The sequence below is a fragment of the Clytia hemisphaerica genome, unplaced genomic scaffold (genome assembly GCF_902728285.1).
Source record: "Clytia hemisphaerica strain Z4C2 unplaced genomic scaffold, Clytia hemisphaerica genome assembly, whole genome shotgun sequence".
NCBI classification, from domain to species: Eukaryota; Metazoa; Cnidaria; class Hydrozoa; order Leptothecata; family Clytiidae; genus Clytia; species Clytia hemisphaerica.
Window position 1 is genome coordinate 648,560 of NW_027103892.1, and position 22,945 is coordinate 671,504.

At 37.0% G+C, this 22,945-nt stretch overlaps 1 long non-coding RNA gene across 1 annotated transcript; it reads right to left on the reverse strand.

The window, feature by feature from the left end:
- Nucleotides 1–19,488: 19,488 nt before the first annotated feature.
- On the reverse strand, nt 19,489–19,928 carry LOC136808700 (uncharacterized). The gene is made up of 2 exons (XR_010846913.1): nt 19,784–19,928; nt 19,489–19,518 (listed from the first exon to the last, which is right to left on the reverse strand). It is a non-coding gene; the product is annotated as an uncharacterized lncRNA (long non-coding RNA).
- Between the last annotated feature and the right edge of the window lie 3,017 nt (nt 19,929–22,945).

Consider the following 22,945-nt stretch of genomic DNA (forward strand, 5'->3'; position numbering starts at 1 on the left):
GTGAAGACAAATGTGAGGCCATCAGCTGTAACCGAGGAAGAGGAAAAGGAAGAGGAAGACGAATTCGAACAGGTGGAAAATATAGAAATTTTCTTCAATTTTTTGAGGGGGAGAGAGGCAAGGAAAACATTACCTACTTTGACCCCTGTTGTTGTTGTACCCACTATGACAGCTCAAGAATCTGTGAGGGAGATGAGCAAGTTGTCTAGCGCAGATATTGATTTTTTTGAGACACCACTCATACATCTGGTACAGAATGGACCTACAGTTGATGATTCGAGCAGGCCTGTTTGTACCTTCGACGATTCGGCGGTACCTTCTCGTCCCGTTGGTGGTTCGAGCCCGGAGGCTCACCCAGTACTAGACTCGAGCGGGTACTTCCACACAACCAACGGTGGGCTGAGTGATGATTCGAGCAGGCCTGTTTGTACCTTCAACAATTCGGCGGTACCTTCTCATCCCGTTGGTGATTCGAGCCCGGAGGCTCACCGAGTACTAGACTCGAGCAGGTACTGCCACACAACCAACGGTGGTCTGAGTGATGATTCGAGCAGGCCTGTTTGTACCTTCAACAATTCGGCGGTACCTTCTCATCCCGTTGGTGATTCGAGCCCGGAGGCTCACCGAGAACTAGACTCGAGCAGGTACTGCCACACAACCAACGGTGGGCTGAGTGATGATTCGAGCAGGCCTGTTTGTACCTTCAACAATTCGGCGGTACCTTCTCATCCCGTTGGTGATTCGAGCCCGGAGGCTCACCGAGAACTAGACTCGAGCAGGTACTGCCACACAACCAACGGTGGGCTGAGTGATGATTCGAGCAGGCCTGTTTGTACCTTCGACGATTCGGCGGTACCTTCTCATCCCGTTGGTGATTCGAGCCCGGAGGCTCACCGAGTACTAGACTCGAGCAGGTACTGCCACACAACCAACGGTGGGCTGAGTGATGATTCGAGCAGGCCTTTTTGTACCTTAGACGATTCGGCGGTACCTCCTCATCCCGTTGGTGATTCGAGCCCGGAGGCTCACCGAGAACTAGACTCGAGCAGGTACTTCCGTACAATTAACGGTGGGCTGATGGATGATTCGAGCAGGCCTGCTTGTACTTTAGAAGATTCGAAGGTACCTCCTCATTCCGTTGGAGATTTGAGTGAGAGGGCTCACAGTGAGGACTCAAGCGGGTACTTTCACCCTGATAACGCTGGTTTGCAAGAACAGTTTGATGTTGATGGTGACGATGAGGATGTGCTTCTAGAAGAATCGGGTCATCATGGTGTCTCCCCTAACACGTCAGATCAATCATTGAATAATACGGAAGATGAAGTCTCCGACGGCTCCGAGGACGAAGTTGAGGATTCCACATCAAGCAACCAACTCGCATACGATGAATGTCTTCAACTTTATCAATTTGGTCGTCCAAAACGCATTAGGAAACCAAAGAAGTTTCTCACCTATGACGAACGTGGTGTACCCTCCTACGTTTATGCCCAGACCATCCCCCCTAATAAATGATTTCATGATTTTGTTTCAGGAGTTTATGTTACATGTTGTGGTTCAAATGTATTCTAATTAAATTCAAACTCTTTTTCGTTTCAACAAACCCCTTGCCCAACAACTGATGGTCGTCGATATGGATGTCACTTCAACACCACGTCGTCTCCTCACTGTGAATGCCCACCGCCTCATGTGTGCCCACATTATCAAAGAGAACACCATGCCCCTTGTGATAGGTCGACTGCTATCACCGATTGCACTGAAATGATGGATGGATCAATTGGATTGGATGTTGGTGGATCACTCGGTTGGGATGTTGGTTCAAACGTGTTGCTGTACAATTGACAAGCAGAATACTAATACGCAACGGTGCTCGGTTTTGAGGTACGTCGTAATGAGTACGCCCAGAACCAGACTGGCTTGGTATGTAGCGAGTAAGTTGTGCTATTGCAGAGGACACTAATTGAACATTACTTGTTTTGTGACTTTGGCTATGTTGAAGTGACCAGTTAACTGTCACTAGTAACGTGGTTTGTAAATTGGTAAAACGTTACTCAGACATTTTGGGATGTTGGAAATATTGAAGTGACCAGTTGAGTTGTCACTAGTTACGTGGTATAATACGTTACAAACATTGATCTTGGTTGAAAATTGAGTAATCAAGACTATTTATGAACTGATGAATATTGATTATGTTATTGCTCACTACAAATGATTGTTTGCATTGAAAATCAAATAGTTTTGTCATTGGGACATGACTTTCAGAGTGGGGGTGAATGTGGGAATCACTAAATCGATAGCTTTATTTTTGTATATATATCTTCTTGTATCATAGTTCTTCTCTTGTATAAATATTATATAGCTAGGCTACCATTTTATATATTAAAAGTTTGTTTACATTTGACATCCCTTCATGGTGACTCACGAGTATTTTGCAGAACAGATCAGTGTCTATGAGTCAGAGTCACCATGCCCCTTTGTTGAGTGTTCTGTGTTTTGTCTTTGCTGCCCATGCTCTTTGGGGCCTGGTAACGAGTTTGACCTTTCTGACCAGGCTCAATAAGAGCATGTGGATTTCACAGAGTTCTGGTTGAATACCATACATGCTGTACCATTGTTAGAGCAGAAAATATATTTAGTTTATGTCATTTTGTAAGTGACTTGTGTTCTCAATTTCTTCTGTCCAGTACCATCCACCAAACGTTTTCAGTAGCTTTCGGGTTACTATACTTTCTCTGAAAGTAAAGCCTTTTTTGTTCTTTGACACTAATTCTGGCTCTTTCCATAACCACTTCAAGATCAGACTTTGAGAGACTATCCCTCCAGGCGTTTGTTTTATTCAGATTGAACATGATGATACCTTCATAAACCATATCAAGCGCTTTAGGTTTAGCACGTTTGAGCCAATCAAGCATACCAAATGTTCTTTCATTCAGAGCATTGGATGTTGGCACAGTCGCTGCTTCTTGGCAAATAAATTTCCTCTGAAGGATTATCATATTTGCCCCCGACTAAATGGTCTGCTAACATTCTTTTAGAGACCACTGTGAAACTGGCAAATATCATTTCAAGCAAAGGTTTTGTCATGGACTCATCATGTTCAAATTGAGAAGTCAAAGACTCAAAAAAAGCATCTTTATGAAGGTGTTTAGGAAAGAGGCTATCAGAGCCAAATAAAAAATCAGAGGAATCAACACTCCATTCTTCAAACTTTTTTACCATGCTTTGGTAATTCTTTGACATGTTAAGAGCAGTTTTAGATTCTTCCATTTGTCTCCAAAATGGACATGTTACCTTTTTGTGTATCAGCCCCAAAGCTTTACAAGCTACCTTATAAGCCAAAACATTTAAGTCATGATAAACAGCACTTAAAAGCTTGTTTTCGTTGTAAAAGTCAGTAAAAAAGGCTTCTATTGACGAATACAAATGGAATACCCCAGCACCGTTTAGAAACAGTATATTAAATCTGTTTCCCAAGAAAGGGTAGAGGGGAATTTCAGAAATGTTATGTTCGCTTTGTAGATAGGTGGAGAATTGAATCATGCGACCACTCTTGTCACAACCCCTTTCTTGGACAGATTTAATAGTGCGGGTACAACCTGACTCTCCATTTGAATACCCACCGTGGGCGAGGAAACCAACTTTTTTGTCTTTATCATAAAGTAAACCCTCCCATATTTTTAAAGTAGCCTCAGCTTGATCAGCAAGTCCAACCAAATAATGGAGCTCACAAAAAAATTCATTCACTCTCCTCAGTTTGGCCTTTTCTTTTTCAGGCAGGGTATCCCATCCCTCTTTAATTTGTGGTAAAACACTTGTTCTATATTCTTTAAAAAGATTATTAAACTTTTTTTGAGTGCTGCAGCGGTCACTCATGAGATTTTTTATTGAACCAAAGACTTTGTTGCTGAAAGATTTGTCAGAGGACTTTTTAGATAAATCATCAAGGATATTTTCTAAGACTTTTAATTGCATTTCAGCATCCCCTGAGCTTGTCTCTCTCAGGCCAGCATTGAGAGTTTCACCAGTTTTAGTTGTAATGTCGTATGATAAGTATGAACGACCTTTTTTTGAAGTTCCATCACTATGCAGGGTATTTAGATCAGAAAAGTTTGTTGCAGAATCACTTTCAGAAATCTTTTCCCCAGATAAAACATAAACTAAATGTTGTTGTCCAAGATTCCTGGCCTCAAGAAGCATTCCCTTAGCAAAAGTCACCCCCGGTAGAACAGGAGCATCTCGATTGGCAATATTTTTAAGTACTGTTCTAATAACCGCCTTTACTTTGGATGTACCCACACCCATGCATAGGAGGTCTTCATAAACAGCGCAGATGTCGGCATTGTAACACCCTTTATGAAAAACTTTTATTTCATTGCTTTTCATCAAATCTTCTAGCTCTTCCTCGGCAGCAAGTTTTTCATTTTCTAAAAATTTTACATGATCTATCAAAATTTTGATTTCAGCTTTGAGATTTTCAGTATGAGATTGAAAGCCATTTTCATTGGTTTCGCCAAGTTTTTTTTCAAAGTTAGTACTTTTTTTTTCAAATCACAGCCCCTTCGCCTATATTTGGTAGATTTGACTAGGGCTTTATCTAGTTTGGCATTCAATTTTTGTATGTATTTTTCATTTTCAGAAGTGCTTTCTGCAATAGAAGACTGAAGGGAACTTATCATTTCATTTTTTTTCACACAACTCCTCATTTGCCTCGATCACTTTATCCTTCTGAAGTTTGATACGCTTGTTTACATTACGTGTCGACAAGTGTCCCAACTTTGATAATGCTTTACTTAAATCAGAAGAAGTTTTCTCACTTTCTATCTGAAGGTATTTAAGTTCATTCAAATACTTAATCTTTTCTTTACTCTCTTCCATTAAGGCCTCAAAAAGTAGAAAAACTTTGGATTCCAGATCATTATTTTTTTCTAATAACAATGATATTGTTTTATCAAATTCTTCACGATTGAAAGTTTCATTTCTGGTTTTACCAAGATTTTTGTTTGAAAAGGTGCTTAAATTGTTAGCACGCAAACTTTTTTTATCTTCACTTAACCTTGTTAGAATTTATTTGAATCTCTCAAAATGATGGACACGCTCAGGAAATAAGGGAATCATACATTCATGAAATTTCATACACTATATCTTGGAGATCTTTTTTCGAAAAAAAGTTGTTTACATTTGTGGCCGCCATTTTAGGAAGTTTGAAACCAATCAGAAATTGAAAAAAGTCAAAATTTTACGTAATGTTTAATCCGAAAAGAAAAAAATATGTCCGACGAAAAAGTCACTTACCAACCACTACAAACCTCTAATTTACCAATGAGCAATTTGAAGTCAATAAAAAATAACTTCACAGTGTTAAAGAGGAAGCTTTGGGCTTTCTTTTGATACCCAGCCTCTACACTGTGACCATGAGATTGATACGATAAAATCGGAAATAGTTTTTCAATTTGGAATTACTTCAAGACGACAGCGATTCAATGTGGAGGCCATAGCTCAAAAGAAAAACAAAAGCTTCTTCTTTCACAAGAAATAAAAACCGCAAGTCACGGGACCGAAATGCTCACGCGCAATGGGAACGAGAGTAAAGGTCATTGTTTTGAAAATCGGGTGCTGTTTCTTTAATGTAAACAAACATTGCGTCCGAGCTTCGAAAATCACTCGTACCAAAATAACGAAAGGAGCTAAAGACTTCTGGTTTTTTGCAGTGCAAAGGTGAGTTAATTCTCTTGAGCTTGAAAAAAAATGTATGTTTTTTTCTTTCTCTATCATAGAGATATTGTTCCCTGAAACTTTTTTTTGCCTTTTTTTCTCCCGCGCAGTTTCTGTGACTTCCGTCATCCCTAATGGAGCTTTAACATGTTTTGCACACCTGGACTTAAAAAGACCGCTCCTGACAATTTTTTGGCCAATCATGAAGGTAATAAGAATGTAGATGGAGATACCACTCCTACTATTCTATTGTATTTTATCGTCAGGGGCGGATCCAGGGTTTTTTCTTGGGGGTGTGAAAAAAATCCGATTTCCCCGATTTCCCGATTTTTCCCCGATTTGTTTTCGATTCATGAAAACTCGGATTACACTAAGGATGAAGAGTCTGAGGTACTAATATTGCTAATTTAACGTCTAGTTTTCTCTTTTATAATCACCTTTTCGTTATTTTTCGATATCATTTTAAAAGTAAAATTCTTGACATGAGAATATAAAAAGTTTCGAAAATAAAAACTCTTCGTAAATTAGAAAAGGAATAAAGAATGAACGTTAAGGCCAGAACGTTAATAAGCTATAAAACAAGGTAATCCTTACGGCCTAATTGGAGTTGAGTACCTTAAGGGATTTCTTTTAATTACTTTTTTCCAAGAATTGAAATTGATTTCTTAAAGAATTTCTTTCTTACTTCTAACTTTATTCTTCTTTGTCCTTACAGCCTACAGGTCAAGTCAATGCGCACCCAGTAACGGTAAAAATTCAAAGTATGTACTTACGAGGGAAGAAAATGGCAGAGTGTAAGTAGTAACGAGAGCTGGTTTTGCCGTAACCGAGACAAATAGCAAAGAAGATATTCTTTATTTTTTTAGAAGCTTATTTGAAATGATATTATTGCCCCGCAGGGGCTTTTGTTGCTTCACGTAGCGGACTTGCTCGCCAGAAAAATATTCATGTTCATGATTCATGTTGTTTCGTTCGATTTTTTTCGTGATATTTTTTTAACTTTCGTGCATTTTACACAGAGCATTTGTGAAAGCGAGAAATCGAAAGTCCCGTCTGCACTGCCAGTCCACACAGCTAGGCTTTCACAAACAACAAACAGCACACAAGATTTCTGCTTGGTTAAGATCTTTTTAACGTAGTTGTCCAACTGGATTTACTTGAGGGACATTGTTTGCTACTAAATGAATAACTATCAAACTACTGATATTGGATCAAACCTTATACGATTGTCAGAATGGACGACATCTTCAATGACAGTGTGCTACAGACACCCAGTGCCAGTTATGCGCTGCTCTACCGAAACCCTACTGATATTATAAAGGCATAGAAAAAAGGGAAATTGACTGTTAATTCATATTGTTTTTACCTATATAGTGACTTCATTTTGAAGGAAATTAAATTGAAATTTTTTAGGCCTTGCGCCAAAACGTGCCAAAAACTGGTATACCAACATTGAGTTTCTTACAGAAGGTTTAGTGAGTGAGACATGCCAATGAGAATATACTATGACTAACATGAACTGATTCATTCTCGTGGACATTTGAAGCACAGTGTTACAGCAAAAAATGGTTGAGCATGGGGATCAGCGAGCAGAAAAATGTAAACAGAAGCGGAACAAAAGCCGAAAAACGATGGATTATGGAGTATTTGATGCTATTTTGTGAATAATTCTTTTGCCAATATTGAAGCTTTAGGAAACTTTAAAAATGCTGTTTATGTCACTGTGCCAGAACGGTACTTCGATATGTATGTACGCCGAAGATTTTCAGCCTCATATTATGAACAGACTCGAACACTCTCTCTACTAATACCACCACTGCACACTGTACCTTGTTGATGTTGAACGCAGGAGCCTACTTTGCTCAAATTAAAACTGAACAAACTTTTTGACTTTTTAGAACCAGACGTCCAATAAAATACAAACACAATGTTGTACCTACCTGTGAAGTGAAAAGTTTTTAACCATGTTGACGGTGGTTACAACAGGACACGGTATCTGAAATTCCCTTAGCCTTTATTTTCAAAACATATGGATTGAAGACAAGATGAATCTGTTTTTATGGGAGCGAAACAAACACACTTGTTGAAATATAAAGTCTGGCACTACTTTAATTGGATCAATTTATATTTCGCAGGAATTACCTTAAGATTATGAATTTATGCAAGGATAAATTAATGCAGAATTAATTGATTAGGCCCTAATTCGCATTATTTAAATTTGGCAATTTTTCAGCCAGTCACATTGAATAATTCCGCATAATTATTTATTCTACCATTAATTTATACTCACGGTTGGGCATCCACTATCCACAAAATTTAAGCTTTTTGCAAGGATTTATTTTCGTGTTTTCTCACGTTAAGTTATTTTCAAAAAGTGATAAAATGCGTTTTGGTATTTTTATGTATTAACAGTCCTTTCGTTGAAGAATCTCCGCTTTCTTGCATGCCAGGGAAGTGGAAGTGGATTACAGCAATAGAAAAAATTGTGTACAGTTCCGGATTAGATGATGTTTTAATATTTTCATGGTGACTAATTTTCGCTGAAGGCACCTTTTCAGATTTTCCTAGGATTTTATTTTAATATAGTCTTTCGTAAATAAGAACAAAAGCTGTGAAATCCGGGAAATTTTTAATCCCTGAAAATTAATACCTTTATTAAAAGTATCTGATTCAACTGCCAATTTTGAGAGCATATCTTTAGAGCATATTCATATCTTTAGTAACCATGAAGAAATTTTATTCTAACTAAAAACTTTTTACAGAAACACGTATAAAGATTGTTAAAGTTTTCCAGATAATTTTCAGTAACCTTTATGATACAAATAAATTATATCTACAGTATGCCACCAGTCCAAAGTTACTTACTTTTTAAATTTCAAATCAAATGACTGAAATTGTATTCAATTTAATGGAATTCACCTTTAATCTGAGTTATGTATTCTTTATGGGAGGGAAGCACTTTCAGTTTCACAGTACACATTCTTATGTTTGGGTTTTCAAAAGTGATTTTTATCTGGTGATTGAATAGAAAATCAACTCTGATATCATTCTAGTTCTTAACATGTTGCGAAACCTGTAATGGTTTTAATTTAGGTCACTTTGCATCAGAAAGTGTAGATTTAACAGGTTTTTTTTTTTGGATTGACACTTTCGTTATGTATGGATCTTACTGAGGAAATTTTAACCGCATCGGCTCGTGTTTCTTAACTTTAAACAGCTCTAGTAACATTGAGCATTTTTTATGAAGACTCGCTTCACCAATTTATAGTCTGATTATGATTCCCTTGCTCTCTTCATGGCTAAGTTCCTCTGGGCTAATATATGCTATCGGCGGGGCATTCATAGCGACAGCTATTTGCTAGTACAATATTATACTGCGTTATACTTTTTACACAATGCTCATAATCATATAAAAATCATGTACTCTATTTTACTATAATTTAGTTATTTAATGAATAATTCTGAATAAATTTGAAATTTGAAAAAAAAGAAAAGGTACATGAAAATTAATTACTCTTGCTCTTCATGTACTTGAGGTGTGCCGTCAAAATACAATTGTATATTTTCCTCAAGGGAATAGTAATACCAATCATGCTGCCGCAAATTTATGTTGTTGTATAAATACAGTAACTGATTAACCGTCCTCAGTAAACGTGATGTTTGTCCACGGACACAATGCAGAGACGAAATGATCCACTTTGCAACAAACATTGCTGGCACTCCATTTCCTAAAATGTATATTTAAAAAGAATTAAAATCAACATAGGACAAATCGGAATATCGGTACGTACCGAATAATAGAATTATAACTGCTAAAATAGATAGTGTAGGGCATAGAACATGTTAGTTAATTGTCACATTTATTGCGTAAGAAATCAATTTGGACATACCTAATAAGAACCAGAATAATCTGGCAGTGTCTCCAACACCAAGTGGACGTTTAAAGAATAGTACTCTTATTTCACGGGGCCATGTTGAAATTGACAGAAGCAAGTTATTGCATATCATCCTTGACAAATCCAGTCTTGTAGTAGTAATATATCCACTTGTCATTGATCTAACACGATCCACGTATTCTCTCAAACGATCATATGTTATTGCGTCGTGAGAGTTGACTCGTTCCATTTTACAAATATAAGTATTCTCCTGTATGAAACTACTGAAGTTAGTGACTTGAGGTGAAGTAATCAGTTCAAAAATTAAGCCATTTTATACACTTAAGAAAATAATCGTTACATCCCTCGGGAAGGAGATGCCAATCCTAAAAGTAACAATAATGTTATAAATGAATACGTTTCAGCAATTCCCTTAAGGGTAAAAATTGAATTGATGCTACAGTAATTATATTAATTTTTCATCGTTGCAGTTGATGTGTAAATAATCGTTATATCCCTCAGGAAAGGGGATGACAAACATAGAAGTATCAATAATGTTGTAAACTAATATGTATGACTAATTCCCTAAGGTGAAAATTAAACTGACGCTAATAATATAAATTTCTCATCGTTTGTCAGTAAGTGTGTTTGTGTGTGTATCATTGAAAACGCCACGATCGAAAAAAACATCGATTGAGAAGGTGAAAAGTGGTAAGAAAGGAGGAAAAAAAACATCGATTGAGAAAGCGAAAAGCGGCAAGAAAGGAGGGAAAAAAACGTCGATTGAGAAGGTGAAAAATGGCAAGAAAGGAGCTTTTCGAAACCGTGCTGAAAATGATAAATTGATCAATTTAAGCATCGAGGATTTGGAAAATCCCTATAATTTTTACAACTTAATGCAATCACCGATATTTAACCAATGGTTACGGAAAAATAAACTCTTCAGTTGAGAGCCGCAATGAAGAGACACTTTTACCATTTATAAAAAGACATTGCATGCCAACTATTTTTTCAGATGGGTGGTCAGCGTATCAAAATTTAAATGATCATGGTTATGAGCACTTTTCTGTCATCCATAAAAAAGCATTCAGTGCAACTTACAAAAATGTCAACACTGGAAGAATTATCACAGTCAACACAAACCGGATCGAAGGAGCTTGGGGCCATGCCAAAAATCATTTTCGAAAAATTTATGGTGCCAGTCGAAAAAATTTCTAGTAAAAGTAGTTTATATAATTTCAATTAATGTATGAATATAATAGTACAAAATAAAAAAAGCCACTATTGATTGTAATATTAAAAAAATAAAACGTTATTACAACTGACAAAATCCTTATGACACTATTTCTCAATATAGTATACTGTCTTGTTTTTTAGTGCACGCTTATGCGAAATCATGTGGAAATGAACTTCACGTACGATCAAAACGTTTTCTCACTTGCAAATGTAGCTAAAGATGACCTATTCATGTATATAGAGGATGAATCGTACTTAAAGGTATGTATAATAGCTTAAATTGATGCTACATCAAAACGTCAAAAATCAATAAAACATCAGAAATAAAAAATGAAAACACAACTAGGACAATCCTCCACCTAACATCAATTTGCTCGAGAGTTTAAGCCTGGAAAGCTGCAACTTCAATTCATGTACCTCATTTCTTTACATAGGAAAGGTCTGAATGGAAACAAAAATATTGCAAAAAGAATGAACTGAAAATCTTTTGAATTCATTAACCCATTGAGGACTTTTGCTTAAATACTTCCTTTATTATAAAGACAATGGCTAACATAAAACGAAAATTTAAGACCCAAAATGACTTTTTGCTTTTGGCACTTTTTGCTGAGTTCATATTTTTGCTGGACCCATGTTGGCCTTTTATGCATAAGCAAGACATTTGCGACTATGGGAATCATTTACTTTTTTTACTCAAATAATATTATGAACTCATAAAGGATCATTTAACGGGAAATAATTTTTACGGTGTGCCTATTTGATATTTTTTTGCCGAAACAAATTTTGCAGATTTTCAAATTTTGAGAGAGTTTTGGCCATTGTGTGGATTACATAACCTTAATTTTTTATCATTTAAAAAATTCTGCTGGAACTTATTTTAGTGGTTTAGGGCCAAATGCGCAAAGACACAAAATTTAGTTCCCGCAAAAGTTAGCTCCCTAAACCCTTAAGGTAAATTATCTGCATCTGTTAAAATGCAATCAACAGAAACCTAATTTTCAGGTAGCTTGTGTAGATTGCATTTCAATACCTTTATTTGCCGCAAATCCTAAAAATCCACTACACTTTCGGGTTGCTGGTATGTCACTTGATAAACAGATAAGAGCAAACTTATACAATGACTTTCCAAAATATCCACCATCGTTCAAATAAAATCCACGCCAAAGTTTTTCCAACTCATCTACAATGGGCTTCAAATATGTATTAATGTTTAGTTTTGGTTCTTTTGGGCCAGGAATAATACCACATACAATGATATTTTCCAATGTGAACCTGACATCTCTCGGCAGACACCGAGAGAATACTCTGTATTCTTAAATGGTTGAAACCAATCTACATTGAGTACAGCCCCAAGATTCCGAATATCATTGAAGAAAAGCTCTCCGTTATTTGATTTGAAAGTTTTGTATAGCTCACCCCCGGGGGGGGGGTACTAGGTTTGCGAGGTGACGGGTATGTCCGAGCCGAAAATCGAAAATCGACCCTTTGAGAGACAAAATTTTGGTGATTTTGGGACCCTTTGAGAGACTTTTTCCTAAATTTTGGTCAATTTTTTCCAAATTTTGGTTTGATTTTCACCAAATTTTGGTCAAAATTTTTGGAAATCGTGACCCTTTGAGAGAGAAATTTTTGATTTTCGTGATTTTGGGACCCTTTCAGAGACTAACTTTTGAATTTGTACCCCTTTGAGAGACTTTTGAGGAATGAGAAAAGGTACCCTTATGGCTCGCACATACCCGGCACCCATTTTGCCTAAGTACCCCCCCCCGGGATAGCTCACCATAACAAATATCAGTCATGATGGTAGATTCTGATTCTCTCTTTCGTAGCAATTGTTTTTTGAATCCAGGTCTATTGAGTATACTTATAAGGGAGTCTTTTATGCTTCTTTGACAATATAGCTTCCGTGGATTGAGGAGGAATTTCCCGTCACTTGACAGAACTTTATTCAAGAGTCTTGCACCACATCTCTTTCTACCACTTGCAAATGTATGATTGGGAAAAGGGACATATGAGCACTTTTGAGAAACTCTTCTTCCGTTCTGAAGTACCTTAAAGGAATCCTCATAGCGATATAAAGTGTGGCATTTAGTACATACTAACCATTTTGAAAAGAGGTCGTCGATCGATGAGAGACCAGCAATTTTCTTTGCAGAGTAGAGTGTTTTGGGGAACAGGTCAAGACAAGATTGAAGATTATCCAGTGAAAGGAAACTCGCAAGCAAATAGATGAAAAATCGAAACAATCCAAGCAAAAGAACAATGTTGTGGTCTGACATCAATGTCATTGTTTCAAAAAGGAACATTGTTCTTATAATGATACTGAGTACCCTATTAGATTCGTTTCCTTCTGGACCTTCTTGTTCTGCTTCATTAGATTCAAATTCAGCCAATCTTTCTGAAAATTCCTAAAAAATAAACAAAATAACATTGGCCAATCATTTATGTAAGCAATGATTGTGCACTGAGTGGCCATGGCATTTTGATAGTACTACTTTGTAAAAGAAATATTATAAGTGGTCTGTTGAAGGCGCTGCAGGCAAAAATTTTTCAAAGATAACCTTATTTTTTTTAATACACCTTATCGGAAATTCCACCTCCTCGCGTTGTTGCTACGCAACACTTTTTGGGAGGTAAACAAAGCTTGATATTGCGGTTTTCAGGCAAAAAGCCTTACAAAACACACAAAGTATTGATGCCAAAAGAGCCTCCAAATCAACTGAAGAACCACCGAAGTTGTTGTTTTTCTCTTTCTAATAGCTTGTGCTAGCATCTTGAAAGCTTTGTTTTGTTTGTTTTTTTCAAATTCAGTGTATTTTTAGGAACAAAAACAAGCAAGATATAAGCAAATGAGTTCTTGTTTTACGCGGGAACTTCTTATAGCGCGGGAATTCCCATGTGCGCGAGTTAAAATTTTTTTTCTCTCCTCGTCCTTCGGTCAACATGGTTAACAAAAAAGGAGGAAAAGAAGAAGATGAGGTTTTTAATGAAACACGAACGTTGAATGATTTCAAATTAATGAAAATTGAATGTCTACAAGAATTTCTTGCATTACGTAAAAAACCCACAGATGGAGACTTTGACACACTTGTTTCTCGGTGATTATTTTAGCTCATTACTTATACCCACTTTCGGAAAATTCTGAAAGCTTCTATATACTTTCCACTCCATAGATTTCAGTCTGATTGCGATCTAATCTAGTGTCCCCTCTATAAGTCGTATCCCCATCTCTTAGCAGGGAAAATTGAGGGTACTGTGGGGGAGGTGGTAGGTAACAACATACAGGTAAATAAAAAACTAGTTTTACATTTTTAGGGCCTTTGCTGCTTGGGAAGAAAATGTTGGCGTTGATATTGATGCTGTCAAACAGTTAATTACGACGAAGACAGAATACAAGAAAAAGCTATTGTTCGATGTTGAATTCTTACCCGATCCCTTAACCGTATCATCAAAAGAATGGGAGAAGGAGGAGAAATCATTGACAAAATGGCCACCAGTCTACTACCACGACATAGCTAGCTATTTAGAAGGAATAAACTCTCCCGGGGACTTTCTTCACCGTCTCGCATGTGATTACAACGTTGTTACTAAAAGTGGTAACACAGGGTAACACATGGTAGCAGGGGGTAACACTAGGGTGACAGGGGGTAACACATGGGTAACACATGGGTAACAGAGGTAACACTAGGGTAACAGGGTAACAGTTTGAAAATGGTGGCTCTGAGGGGTCGGAAATTTGAAAATTGACTCAACCAATGTTGTTGGTGAATACAATGATAGAATGAATGATGCTGGTCAATGCAATGATGGAATCGATGTTGCTGGTGAATGCAATGACGGTGTTACTGGTGAATGCAATGATGGTGTTACTGGTGAATGCAATGATGGAATCAATGGTGCTGGTGAATTCAATGTTGGAATCAATGGTGCAGGTGAATGTAATGCTGGAATCAATGGTGCAGGTGACTGAAATGATGGAATTGATGTTACTGGTGAATGCAATGATGGTGTTACTGGTGAATGCAATGATGGAATCAATGGTACTGGTGAATTCAATGATGGAATCGATGTTACTGGTGAATGCAATGATGGAATCGATGTTACTGGTGAATGCAATGATGGTGTTACTGGCGAATGCAATGATGGAATCAATGGTGCTGGTGAATTCAATGTTGGAATCAATGGTGCAGGTGACTGAAATGATGGAATCGATGTTGCTGGTGAATGCAATGATGGTGTTACTGGTGAATGCAATGATGGTGTTACTGGTGAATGCAATGATGGAATCAATGGTGCTGGTGAATGTAATGCTGGAATCAATGGTGCAGGTGACTGAAATGATGGAATCGATGTTACTGGTGAATGCAATGATGGTGTTACTGGTGAATGCAATGATGGAATCAATGGAGCTGGTGAATTCAATGTTGGAATCAATGGTGCAGGTGACTGAAATGATGGAATCGATGTTGCTGGTGAATGCAATGATGGTGTTACTGGTGAATGCAATGATAGGGTTACTGGTGAATGCAATGATGGAATTAATGGTGCTGGTGAATGTAATGCTGGAATCAATGGTGCTGGTGAATTCAATGTTGGAATCAATGGTGCAGGTGACTGAAATGATGGAATCAATGGTACTGGTGAATGCAATGATGGAATTAATGGTGCTAGTTAATACAATGGCCCTGAGGACTGAGGGGTAAAAATATAAAAGCCACGTGTTTTAAAGCTATTGAAAGTTAAATAGGGTTTCACTTTCTATCCGTTTATATCATCAATATCAAACTAATAAAATAAGTCATTTTGTCAATATAAGGAAAATAGAATAATGAGAACATTGTACCTCTACAACTGGCCTTCCCAGTGTTCGCGGGGTGTTTGCTTAATGACAATTTTAATCTAGTTTTACTAAAGGCATCTCATTCGGTACAATAAGAATATTTGGCTTAATAAAACTTAAAGATACCACACTTATATACAAAAGTATATCAATATTTTTTGTAAAAAAGCGTCTCTTTGTCAAATTACATCAGGACTTGATTTGGATGTTCTCTACGGTTGAGAGAGCAAATAAACTTTTGTGTCTTTTTTTCCTTTTTTTTGTATTTTGTAACACCATCATTGCATTCACCAGCACCATTGATTCCATCATTGCATTCACCAGTAACACCACCATTGCATTCACCAGCACCATTGATTCCATCATTGCATTCACCAGTAACACCATCATTGCATTCACCAGTAACACCATCATTGCATTCACCAGTAACATCGATTCCATCATTTCAGTCACCTGCACCATTGATTCCAATATTGAATTCACCAGCACCATTGATTCCAGCATTAAATTCACCAGCACCATTGATTCCATCATTGCATTCACCAGTAACACCATCATTGCATTCACCAGTAACATCGATTCCATCATTTCAGTCACCTGCACCATTGATTCCAGCATTACATTCACCAGCACCATTGATTCCATCATTGCATTCACCAGTAACACCATCATTGCATTCACCAGTAACACCATCATTGCATTCACCAGCAACATCGATTCCATCATTTCAGTCACCTGCACCATTGATTCCAACATTGAATTCACCAGCACCATTGATTCCATCATTGCATTCACCAGTAACACCATCATTGCATTCACCAGTAACACCATCATTGCATTCACCAGCAACATCGATTCCATCATTGCATTGACCAGCATCATTCATTCTATCATTGTTTTCACCAACAACATTGGTTAAGTCAATTTTCAGATTTCCGACCCCTCAGAGCCACCATTTTCAAACTGTTACCCTGTTACCCTAGTGTTACCCCTGTTACCCATGTGTTACCCCCTGTTACCCCCTGTTACCATGTGTTACCCTGTGTTACCACTTTTAGTAACAACGGATTACAAACAAGGTAAAAGCTATCGTTATTTTGCATGCCATTTTGTGAAGGAGATAATGTACTATGCAATATCCAACACAAGTAAAATTTGTATTTTGAAATCCCGGGTCAATCCATCCCAAAGAACATCAAAAACACCTTATACAGTTTGGGCAACCATAACAGAATCGTCTCCTGGTGGGAGAAATCGTAAGTGGATTTTTTCATGTATTGCTGGCTTGTTAGGAAGCTGTAACCACGTTACAGCTATGTTGTTTAGGGTGGAGGCTGCAGTATGTGCTGGCTACACCAAACCTACTTGTACTAGTGAACTCGCTAAATGGTCCGTGCCTGCCTCGATAAAGGAACTTTTGGAAATGAAACAAATCGCCGAATTAACTTTCAACAATCAAACATATTTAAAGGGGATGGATTCCACGGATAATGATCTAAATCGTCGATGTTATAAGGACTTTGACCCATTCGATACAAGTATGTTGAAAAGTGCTGGATTAATACGAGCAAAAATATAAAATGTCATGGGACAGAGCATTCCTAAGTCTAGGTTTGTGGAGCTCCAAGAAAGACATAAAAAAAACAAAAAACCGAGACTGGTCGAAGAAGACTTCGATATTGATCCCTTTAACATTATTTCTAGTGCAGAAAAATACAATTACGATCTGGATAAAAGTGTAGAAGAAAACGTAAAGCTATTTACAAATTCCCTATCAATCAATCAAATTAACAGTGATAAAATCTATCATCTCACGTTAAAGCAAGCTGAAAAGAAGAAAAGGAAGGATGACCGCATCAAAATTTCACAGTGTTTACACTCGGGTAAACACCCTGCAACGGGACCCTGAAGCTGATGTTTCCCCATTACTCAACACTTTAATTTTACGAAAGCCTTTCAATTCAAATGCTTGTAGACACGGTATTGGCATGGAGCCCAAAGCCAAACGATATTTTTCTAAAGTAATGAGAAAAATGTCCCACAAAAAGGTCAAATTAAATTATTGTGGGGTTAGAGTTGATACACAACATCCTTTCCTTGCTGCCAGCCCAGACCTGGAAGGCTCGTGTAGCTGTTGTGGTGATTTTCTAGTCGAAATTAAGTGCCCATATTCAGTAGCAGAAACCATTCCTAGTGCAGCAAACCTTGACTATTTATATGAGGATAAATCTACTAAAGAGACTTAGCAGGTCACATTATTATTACACCCAAATTCAGGGACAGCTTGCATTAACGAATCGCTCTTTTTGTTGGTTTTTTGTCTTTACTATGCATGGCTATTTTATTGAACGCATTGAGTTTGATCAAGCCCATTGGAATAAGGTTAGAGCAAATCTTGTCAATTTTTGGGAAAAATATCTGGCCATCGCACTTATTCAACCTCAAGGACTCTCAAATACAAGCTCTATTGATCCTATTGATTCGGCCATCATGGATGTTGACTTTACAGCCTCAGGTACATCCACATCAGCTCAACCTTCAACACATTTTGATAATATCAAAAAATTGTTTCTAATAAGTCAAGAAAAAGAAAGAATCAGCACCTAAAATGTATCTATGCTTTGTATGCACTGAGGAATGCTTGGACAAAGCTCAAAATTTTGAGGATAATTCGATTTGTTGTACTAAATGCAAAAGATGGATTCATTTCAAATGCGCTGGTATAAACGATGAAAGTGATGTACCAAGTACAAACAAAAGGTGGCTATGTTCAAAGTGTAGTATATAATATATAATATGTATAATATGTAATTATAATTTCTATTTTTTCTAGATTTCTTTTAACATGAGACCTTACAATCTATAAATTTGTTTACTAAATCCACTTTTCAATAGCACACCGTTATGCAAACGTCATAATTATTACTTTTAACATTTGTCCGAAAATCAATCCCACAATCCTTTTCGTCTTAATTAAAAAGTCGTGAAAGTCATTACTTTTTCTTTGTAGTTGAGTGTAATTTGCATGCAGGCGTAGTTAACGCGAAGGGTGATGGGATTGAATTTCGGTCAAACAGAAAAACCAATGTCTATTTTTAGATTCACTGCAGTATGCTATTAAAAGCTTTTCCTTTATTCCATTAAAAGAGTCAACAAATTTGGATCAATATTTTTAAGCTTGCCCAATGCGACGAGTTTTTTGTTTCCAGATGTTATTTTTTTTATTTTATTATGCAATATTATATTATGCATTATATACAAATTTTACCTCATAAATAACTTCCAAGATGTTTAAAAAAGAAAAGAAAATCTATGTAAAAAAAATACTAGTCCGGAGCCAGTCCCGGTATGGATCTTGATATTATCTCAAACGTAAGTAGTCAATAGTAATAATTTAGAAATTTTTCAATAAAGGAATTAAAAAGCGCAATGTTATTTTTTTGCGTTTATTTCATTAGTTACATCAAAGTTTGTTAAGTGTGCTTTAGGACACTAAATTTTATATTTGTAAATATAAAGTTTATTTTGTGTTTGATTTTTTAAGAATCTTCTGTTGCATTTTACATTTGTGTCAACATCTTTTGTCCCTGAGACCTTACATTCTGAAATTCTTAAATGATTCACAGAATCAATCTTAAATGACAACATCATGTTAAATCAGTAAATAATTCAAACATTACTTGTCAAGTTTTTTTAGACTGTCCCAAATTGTCTTTTTTACCTATTTTTCGTATCATGATCACAAGTGGAATAGCCACAAGCAAATCCCAGAGGGGGGTGTAGGGATTCACGGAGTGGGGATGAATAAATTGGAAGCGGTCACAAGTGTTTGTAACATGTGTGATGATAATGTTCAAACTGAAAATTGAAATTGAAAAAATACTAAATATTGATCACAAGGAAAAAGCTGAAGTCTAAAGTAAAACTAAAGTATAAGCCTGTTTGAATGTATAAATTTGAATATTGATTGATGAAATTGATTGAATAGTATTAGTTGAAAATAAATTAAGCTAGTCCTAGCCTAATCTTAATGCCTCATGATGCAAAGCATCAAGAAAGAAAAAAACAGAATGGCCGACAAAACAAAATGGCCGACAAAACAAAATGGCTGAAAAAAACTTACCAGCTTGCCTGAAGTGTGAGGCTGGAATAATCCAGGCAGTGGTGTGATAAAAGTTTAATAAACTGAACTCATATTGATGAGAGAAAAGTTTATAAGTTATGACTAAGTCTTGTTTGAGTTGGACTTAGAAGAATTTGATGTTCACTCCATGAAATCTCTTGTTGAACTCATGTGAAAATGAAAGTCCTTGCTTAAATAGCAAATTCTAGAAAATGTATAATTTACAGAATGATAAATTCTAGGTCATAGGTCAAAGTTGATAAATGATAAAAATGTATAAATTACTGACCAAAACCAAAATTTGGGAAAATGCATATTTTGAATAGATTAACATAAATAAACAAATTAGAATCCAAAATGGTGAACACTGAGAACAGAAAAACACTGAAAATGCAGAAAACATGAGAAAAACTGAAAAACCGAGAAAAATGAGAAACACAGAGAAAACCTGAACAAAATGTGAGGGAATGCCAAAAATGATGAGCAAAACACCGAACTGAAAAGGCTTAGCCGTTACACTCCCCTAACAGATATGAAAAATACTAATAGAAATTATATGAATATTGAAAATACTTGAAAATATACTAATTGAAATAAATGTATTAAATAAATTTTTCTTGAATTATGTTAAATTTTAATAATTTTTATTTTATTTTTGAATTTTTCCATAAAACATCAAATCACATTTAGAATATGAAGATTCATTTAAATTGCAAAATTTGCAAATCATTTCAATTTGAACAATTCCTTTGATAAATCAATCTCATCAGCTCCCAATATCAAAATCAAAGTCCTCACAGCACGTGTCGTTAAACGCTTTTTATTCTCATTACTATTCTGATATTCAACCACAACATCACGAATGGCATTATCACGACCACGATTTACTGATTTGATACGACCATATTGATAAGTTGAAGCTATGGCAGAATCCTGTTTGGTGAACAAAACGAAGTCACCTGGTTGTAGATCACGATCAGTGTTAAACCATTTAGGTTGGTGCATCAATGATGGTACATGCGAGGTTAACCAACACTCAAACCACGCATTGAAGATTTTCCCATTGGAACGGATGATTTTATCAGAATCATCTGATATTGACAGAGGTTCGGTTGGACAACGGTCATTGTTCCTCCCGAGAATGAGTCTGTTCGGAGTGATGAGGTCTGCGAATTCAAAATCACCTTTGTTTTTTATTGCCAAAGGTAGATTGTTTATTGAGTTGGAGATGGATGCTGCAAGGGTTTCCCATTGCATCATGGAGAGTATTTCAAGGTGGACAGATTTCTCCAATGATTTTCGAATTTCTCTAATCTTTCTTTCGACTCGACCATGGAAGTTGTGTCCGCCAACTGGGCAGGTGCTGAACTCTATAGATGATTTTGCCTCAATCGTGGCCTTGATGTCTTGGAAGTTGAGTTGCATGAGGTATCTTCCTTCAATGATGTATGCTACTTGAAGGATATATCTCCAAGTGGTTTCGACTCCTGTGTGGCTGGCTGTCGGATGATTCCAATGGATGTCGTTTACAATGGCATATGCCAGCGGTGAATGTCGATCGATGATTGGTACATGAAAGTGAAGTGCTCCTAGATCCTTCATGACATTTGTTGCAGTGCCAAGAATCGTGACGTTATCTGTTGGAAGAATTCGTCCTGTATAGTACAAGATTTCATCTTTCACTTCCGAGATTTTCTTTACCTTGTTCGTAGGTACAAAGGTGTTGACTTCCAATGTTGCCTTTCTGAAGAGATAATTCCTTGCTTCTTCTAAGTCATCCTCTTGAATCTTTGTTTGAAGACGTTTCGGGCGAAGTGATGAGATCTTGAGATGAGTTTTGATGAATTTTCGAATGATAACCAAGATACGTACAATAGAAGAAAATTTCCTGGCGTTTGGATCAACGAGATAATTTGAAAGCTTGTATCGTTTAGCGACCTCATCTGCTATGATGATTGAAGATGAAAAGAATGACTTCGCTTCTGGCTTGCATTCTTTATAAGCCAATTGACGTTCTTGAGCACTGAGTTGGATCTTGTCCTTTGATAGGGATGGAAACAGTGTAGAAGGTGACTTCATCCAACTGTATCCATTGATCCAGTCTGATTCTTTATTGATGGTGTCGATAGATGAGCATCTGCGAGTTCCAATGTCGGCAATCATGTCTTCTGATTTGACATAGAACCATTGAGATCGGTCAGTGAAGCGTAGAATTTGGATGACTCTGTTTCTTGTCCACTTCATCAGATCAAGGTTTGGGTTGCAGATCCAGTATAGAGCGATTTGAGAGTCGGTGAATTTGATTAACGATTTATGACGGTCTCCAAATGCTGACTTGACTGTTTGGCCAGTATGACTGTTGAGAAGGGCTTCCAGGAGCTCTCCTCTTAGTTGGGTTGTTTCCTCTAAGACTTGCGATCTTGCGAAGATGAGTTGGCATGAGTATGTTTCATCTTTGAGTTTGAATCGGACATAAATTGCTGAACATGCCAAATATTCACTGGCGTCGCCAAAGTCAAGAGTTTCGATGTTGAGATTAACGGCCTCTTCTGGTACAATAGCGCGTTTATATTTGATGGTCTTTATCTCTTTCATCATTTCGAAGTGTGATACCCACATGTTGCGGAGGTTGTCCGGTAAGGTATCATCCCATTCAAATTTGTGCTTGACGATTTGATGCATATCCATCTTCATTGTTGCAATGAAAGGTGTGACGATGCCTGAGATGTCGTATAATTCTCCAAGTTTGGATGAGCATTGTCGGCGTGTTAGATTGGTTGGGATGTCAGAGATTGAAGTTGGTTTTCGACCACGATACTTTTTCGCGAAATTCAGATCCTGAACATCAATTGATAGGGTGTCTTCTTTTGGGTACCACTTGAGTCCAGCAACTGATACAGAATGACTGTCCTTGGAAAGCTTTTTGATTGGATCTTGGCAAGAGAATGTGAAACCTTTGAGTGTGAAGCCACCATTGTTTACAACAGTTTCGAGTCGATCTGCAGTGTTGATGACCTTGGGAAGAGTCTGATCACCTGATAAGCAATCATCCACATAAACGTCCTCTGATACGATTCTGTAGATGTCAGGGTGATCATTTTGGAATTGCTTGGCTGTCTCTCGTAAGCATCGTTCTGCCTGGTTGCCTGATGATTTGACACC